Source organism: Lonchura striata, chromosome 5, assembly GCF_050655825.1.
Source record: "Lonchura striata isolate lonStrDom1 chromosome 5, ASM5065582v1, whole genome shotgun sequence".
Taxonomy (NCBI): Eukaryota; Metazoa; Chordata; class Aves; order Passeriformes; family Estrildidae; genus Lonchura; species Lonchura striata.
The window spans coordinates 2,602,597-2,609,816 of record NC_140707.1 but is presented as its reverse complement, the minus strand read 5'-3'; the positions used below and the strand labels follow the sequence as shown (position 1 = coordinate 2,609,816).

The window sequence follows — 7,220 nt, the reverse complement described above, 5'->3', positions numbered from 1 at the left end:
ATGTTTGTCTTTTCTGATAAGGAGGTTGTAACTCTTTATGTGCCCCAAGTCACCGCCATCCCGGTGTGAAGAGTTTATTGATTATCTCATCTCTTGCTTGGGCAAGTAAAAAAATCCTACATCGCAGAGTTTCTATTTTAATATTATGTTGTTACCTAAAACTCTATTTAACACACTACTTAAGAGAATGAATACAGCATAACTTTCTAACATTACACATATAATATTCATGGTAACATTTGTGAAAAGCCAATCATAAAATAAGCATTCTACACAGAAAGTGTTGAAATGGTAAAACCAGTCAAAACCCCTTAGGAATTGGAAGGAAAACCAGAGGCAGTGGCAGCTAACACCTCAGAAACCCGTGGCTTTTGCTCCTCTCTTCGACCTGAGAGCTTCCTGGGCAGGGGCGACTCTTCCAATTGCACCAGCGTGGCCATGGCTGGGAAGGGCAGCGAGCAGATGGGTTGAGCTTCTCCTGCCAGCCCCTGAAGTGCCAGCTGTCATTTGTGTGCGCTGAGGATTCCGCTTCAGGCTCGGAGCTGGCGCAGCTGCTCCTGGGCGCTGCTCGCCCGTGGGCGCAGCGGTGCTGCAGCCGCTGTCCCGCACACAGGGAGGGCTCTGGAGCCTCCCAGGGCACCAAGGAGCGGAGCAGGGAACGTGCCGGGATCTGCTGCAGGACCGTGGGGCTGTGGGGGATCCTTCGGTCTCTTGGATGGGGCAGGGAGGGGGCAAATGGAATCAAGGTGAGACAGGGATCAGGCAGCCCCACGCCAGGCAGCGTTTTCTCCTCTGAGAGCTGCTCTGAGCTGAGCGAGCTGGTGAATCCTGCGGAGCAAATGAGACCCGGGAGCGAGGGAAAGGCTGGCTGGGAAGGAGTCAGATAAACCCAGTGGGTATTTCCCTTCCCAAGGGGCTCCTGGGGAGACAGAGGAGACAAGAAGGATTCCCCATCTCATGACATTCCCTTTTTTCCTTCAGTAGCCCTATTGCAGTCACTGCATACAAGAGTTTAGTTGATCCCTTTGATGCCAGGGAGAACCCAGAACTTGAACCTCGCTGGATCCAGCCCTGTCTGCCTATCACAGAGCAGACGGAAAAGATAAAGAACCTGGGTGGGGGTTGAGCCAAAATGGCATTTTGCCACTTCTGATCTGCTCCCAGCTTTTGCAGCAGGGCAACAACCCCATCGCTGCAAACCACTCCCTTTTGCAAGGCACACGTGGACCTCGCTGGTAGCTCAGGGCTCCTGAAGGGGCTGCTGCAGTTGGCAACTGGAGCTGTTGTTGAACTTTTCACATTGCTTACCCCCCCATCCAAATGCCATCAGCTGTCTGAGGAAGGACACAAAAATATTACCCTGGAGGGGCCAAAAACTTGGAAAAGGATGAAAGAAATGTTCTGATGATGACAATGACAAAAAACCACAATTTATTTTTGACAGCAAATGAGTACCCACAGCCCTCCAGCCCTCCCAGACTGGCAGGCTGAGTGGGGCCGTTTCCATGGCATGAGGAGCTGGCAGTCTGCAGAGAGAAACCAGAGAGCCACGGTCAGTCACAGAAGGCTCCTGTGCCCCTGTTCCACCACGGCCTGTGCCTGGGCCAGGCTCCTGTGAGCTCAGAGCCCAAACCTCCTGACCCATTTTCCGTTTTTAGAGAAGGGCAGAGTGGTAAGCCACATTCCATCTCCTCTGCTGAAGCACAACCCAGCAGCCTCCTCAGCAGCTGCAAGGGCGGGGTGCCCGTGTGCCTGGTTTCCTGGCTCCCCGGCAGACCAGGGGTTAAACGTTGGGTGTCTCCTGGATTGTCCCCGGAAAAAGCCCATCTCTGCACCCAGCTACCTTTTTTCATTTGTAAATTAGGTCTTTCTTTCTCTGCCATCTGTGGTTTCTCCAGCCCCGGCTGCAGCCACTGGTCATTTAAAACTTTAAGAATCTTTTTCTACAAGCACAACTGACTTGATGTATATTTTACAAAATCACGAATTGTGCCATAACATATATTATAATGGGGATGCAGAGATCCCCTGCAGGTCCATGGGGATGCAGAGATCCCCCTGCAGGTCCATGGGGATGCAGAGATCCCCTGCAGCCCCTGGAGGAGCCGGGCTGGAGCTCGGCGATGCCTGAGAGGAGGCTGTGAGCCCGCGGGCAGAGGGGCCCCGCTGGAGCAGCCTGTCCTGGCAGGACTGAGCCCGTGGCACAGTGACCCACGCTGCAGCACTCGGAGGGGGCTGTGCCCAGGGGATGGACTCCGCTCCGAGAAGTTCCTGGAGAAGTCTCGGCCGGGAGAGAGCGCAGGGTGCAGCAGGGAACGACTCCTGTCCCTGAGCAGAGGGAGAAGCCCCGGGGGATGAGCTGAGCATGGCCCCATTCCCTGTCTCCTGCCCTGCCGGGGGTGGAGGTGCAGCTGGGAGCAGGGAGGCGTGGGGAAAGCGGCATTTAAGGCTCTGCACTGACTTCTCCTGCTCCTGCTCCGAATCTTTGGGGTTTTCTGACAGAAATCTCTCCCCTGCCCCACCCACCCACAGGGCTTGGGGCAGGTTTCCCTTTTCGGGGGAAATCAAAGCGAAGCACTGATGCGCTAACGAGGGGCAGGAGAAGTGAGGCTCCTGGGCTTCCCGCAGAGGCGGAGGCACGGGAGGCGCAGGGCCGGGAAAGCCGTGGCGGGAGGCGCGGAGAAGTTTGTTTGTGTGGGCAGCTCAATCCCGGCTCGGCCCGGGCCCGTGCCGGGGCTGTTCCTCATCTCCGGCTTTCCCCTCACGCAGCCCGGGGGCGCCGAGAGCGCGGGGCGAGGCGGGGCCGTGCGCAGAGCCCGCCCCGAGCTCGCTGCCATTGGCCGCCGGTGCCGTCAGTCGCGGTTGCGGCGCGCTGATTGGTGGGAGCGGGGCGCGGCGCGGCCCCGGCGGCGGGCTGAGGGCGGCCGTGGCCGCGCAGCGCCGCCATTGGCCGAGCGGCTGCGCGGGCCCGGCAGCGGCGGCAGCGGCCGGAGCGCGGTGAGGCGGCGGCGGCGGAGCTCGGAGGCGGCCCCGGCGCAGGTGGGAGCCGCGCTGGGCTCTGCGGGGGCTCGGGGCCGGCTGCGGGCGGAGGGGGCGGCAGGGGGCTCCGGCGGCTCGCCGGTGCCGTGTCCGGCCCGTGCCGGCCCCGGGCTGAGGGCGCTGCGGGAGCGGCTGCCCGCGGTCTCCTTCCCGCCGGGGCCGGGCAGGAGCCGCTGCCGGAGCAGCGCTGGCTCGGCCCGGCTGCTGTGGGTAGGACAGAGGGGCTGCCCCGCGGCCGGGAGCGGGCGGGGAAATTCCCGTCGCCGGAGGTTCGTGTGCCCGGCGGAGAGCGAGGAGTCCTGTCAAAGTGACTTTATTGCCGAGCAGGGGCAGAGGCCGTGGGGCATTTGCCGTGCGCTCTCTGCCGTGGCTGTAGTCCGCAGCCTCCTTTTTATCCTCATTTTCCCGGCCGCATCTCCCTCTGCCTTTGCCCACCGGCTGAGTTCCTTGGAAGGTTCCGACTTCCCGATGCGCCTGCTGCCTGTCCTCGTTAATGTGCACCCTCCTTTTGTAGAACAGCCGGTATTCATGGCTCTGTTAAGTCTTTGTTCTTCTCCTCGAAGTTCGGGAATGTAGCGGGACTTTGAGCAGCTGTCTGGGTCAATTTGTAACATTTATTGGAACTGATGGTTTCTTTAGTTGCTTCCTTATCTACAAGTTCCCGGCCCTATGTCCAGGCAGATTCACTCCTTGACTCTGTTTTGTCCTTCCCAGGTCCTCTTTGGTTTTGGGATTATTCTCGGTGCCCTCATTCCCTGTCCTTTTGTAGCCGTTTGTGGATCAGGAGGCCTGGCTGCCACCTGCATGCCCTGGCTCAGCTGCTGGATGAGCTGCACTGCCAAGGTGTGGAGCATGGTAAAAAGATGAGAGTTGCTGCAGCACAGAAGAGGAGAAGCAGCATTCCTTTAACCCCTGGTGTGCCGGGGAGCCAGGAAAGCGTGTCCCATTCCCATCCTTTCCATGTTTGGACCAATACATAAACTGCTCTCCTATTTCCTTTTTATCTTTTTTAGCAGTTTTCTCGTCATCTCTTTGCCAACAGCAGTTTGAGCCATTTAGTTTTCCACAAACTCCTCCTTTTTCTGCTAAGAGATAATCTGATCCCATCCCCTGGTGAAATGTTGTGTTCCTCGTTTCAGTGGCTTGGTCGGCAGAAAGGTCAGGAGCTGGAGCTGTCTGGTTGGTTCTTATTCCGAGGACAGCTTGTAATCAAATTATGCCATTCAAATGAAAAATGGGTTCTCTGTCTCCTGATATGAATTTGTGAGAAACGCCAATCACTTGGTTTTTAAAATGTTAGAAGTTTAATATTAGTAAAATGGTTATAAAAGTAGGAATACAATTAGACTAATAAATATTTAGAGTTAGGACAATTGCAAGACATTAAAAAGCAAAGACTTGCAGATGTCCGGATGCTCTCTTGGGCACTTAAGCCACAACAACCATACCTTGTGAATAAAGGAATCACCCCTAAAAAAATACACTGTTGCATATTCTTATATCCTTCATGGTTATGCATAAATTTTATTTAAAACAAGTAACTCTGTCTGTTGTATGTCAGCTGTTTTTTTTAATCCCCACGGCATCCTCCAGTCTGAGCATGGCCTGAAGAAATTAACTTCTTCTAGTAAGAAATCCATAAATTGCTCTTCTCTGGAGAATTTAGGTGTTCCTTGAGCTAATTTAGGTGTTCTCATTCCTTAACCCCCCCCCGCCACACACACACATGCATGTTTTCTCTTTTAACTGCTAAAGCTTCATTTTATCTACAAAGCTACGTTTACCGTACTATTAAAATGTTCATACAGCACAAGTTATCATTATAACATAATACATATAGTAACTATCTGCACAGAGCCATATAACATGCATTTTTCACAAAATCATTTTGGTTCCCAGGGGCTGGTCCATGGTGTTGTAGGATTTGTTCTGGTGGCCGTTCATCTTTTCCCCATGTTTGGGCGCTCCCTCAAGCTGGGGCTGCATCAATTGACCATTTTTTTTCTTACTCCTTCATCATATACTTGAATTCCAACTGATTTCCCTGAACTTGTTATAGCAAAACCCCCGGTGCTCTGATACACCCTGTACAGCACAGACAGTGGCAGCAGATGTTGGAGTGGGCAGAGGGATGTTCCCCCCCTTATTTTAGTGAAGTTTTCCCAACATTCTCCATTTGCTGTTTCCCTTTGCAGCTTCAGCCATTTCTGTTGCAGAGTCAGAGATCCTCAGCATGGGCTCTGCCTTCAGCTGTGCAGATTCCATCCGTGCAAGCAGGCAGAGCCTGGGGTGAGGGGCAGAGAGAATCAGCCAATTCCTTCCCCAGGTAAGAAGAGCCAGGTACATTGTCCCCAGTTTGCCCCAGCAGTGTTAATTTGCATTTCTGAAGCTCCTCCTGGGTGCCTGGAATGCAGCTTCTCTTCCACAGCAGCCTTCAGCAGCCTCAGTTGTGCCCCCCCCACAACCTGCTGCTTTTATTTTTTCCTTCAAATCATCTATTTATTGTTTATGAGTTAAAGGGTCACCTTTAAATCTCATCTAGTTTTGAAAATTTTGAAAAACTCTAATCACTTGGTTTTTAAAATTTTAAAAGTTTATTAGTAATAGAATGGTTATAAAAATAATAATACAATTAGAGTTAGGACAATTACAAGACAAAAAGAGCAAAGAATTACGGATGTCCAGATGCTCTCCGACCCTAAGTCAAGAAAAGCTTGACTTGTGAACAAAGGAATCACCCTTAAACCAAGACACTTGTTGCATATTCATACATCCTTCATGGTTATGCATACATTCTGTTCTAAACAAGAAACTCTGTTGTATGTCAACTGTTCCCTTTAATCCCCTGGCGTCTTCAAGTCTGAGCAAGGCCTGAAGAAATTAGCTTCTTCTGACCAGAAGCCATAAATTCCTCTCCTTTGGAAGATTTAGGTGTTCTTCAAAGGGAGCATCTCATTCCTAAAAAGAAAACTCCCCCCACATACATAATCTCTATTTTAACATAATGTTGTAACCTAAAACTACACTTAACACAATATGTAAGGGAATTAATACAGCATAACTTTCTAACATGACACATATAATATTCATTGTAACATTTGTGAAAAGCCAATCATAAATATGCATTTTTCACAATCCCACCTCTTACTGCTCAAGCCAAATGCTTTATAAAGAATATTTCCTGTCCTCTTGCATTCTTTGGACTCTGTTGGTAATCAAATAAAACATGGGATTAAACAAAGAAGAAATATCAAAACACTTGTAACACATAAAAGGAAGAATCCTAATTTCTTCCACCATCCCATTCTCAATACATTACCCCACCTGCTAGTTTTTAACGTTATTTTCCCATTTTTGGACTGATACCTGGGTCATAATTTTTTTCTGATATCCTTTGTTTTTTCCAGGATGACATCCTCATTGCCATCTATTTTCAACAATCTGTACACCCCATTCTTTAGCCAATAAATAGCGTAAAGCCAACCTATTTTAATGCACTGCAGGTGATGTTTGGCTTTGCAGACTCCATATTAATTCCAATGCCTGAGCAGCTTTGTTTATTATCTTCTCTATAACTGCTTGGAGTCATTTAATATGACTGAGGATATAATTTGGGGTTAACACAGAGCTAGACTGCTGTGCTTGTTTTACCTTTTTTTTTACTAATTGTCTCTTTACCGAATCTTGGACTATATTTCTAAGATCAAATGTAAAACAAATCCATCTCTCTCCTTTTGGACATTCCATGCCCCAAGTATTACTACTTTTTCCTAAGTTCTTTGTAATGTGATCATTTTCCCCCTTTTTCCTGCAGGTACTTAATTTGGACGGGTTATAACAGTGGCTGTTGACATGGGTGTGTGTGACAAAAAGGAACTTTGGTTTCTTTCCATGTGATACTTTCTGTAGCATTTGTGACACGATCTTGCTGCTATCTCAGAAGGGAAAAGACAACAAATGAGAGACAGAAACAGGAATGACAGAGGTCTGGCATGGCTTATACCCCCACCTCCCCTGCCTGTGGGGTTGCTGCCCACAGCAGGTACGTGTGATCTTCTCGCTGGTGAGTACAGTGCTCAATCCAGGCTTGCCCTCTGTTTCCCTTGTCACTCCTTTTTTACTCATTTCCAGGCAAATTGTTTTTGACACCTTTTCACTGTGGTTTTCCACCATTCCTCAGG

At 50.3% G+C, this 7,220-nt stretch overlaps 1 long non-coding RNA gene across 1 annotated transcript; it reads left to right on the top strand.

The window, feature by feature from the left end:
• The first annotated feature begins 2,945 nt into the window (after positions 1–2,945).
• On the top strand, positions 2,946–4,750 carry LOC146767116 (uncharacterized). The gene is made up of 2 exons (XR_014955911.1): positions 2,946–3,039; positions 3,754–4,750. It is a non-coding gene; the product is annotated as an uncharacterized LOC146767116 (long non-coding RNA).
• Positions 4,751–7,220: the final 2,470 nt, after the last annotated feature.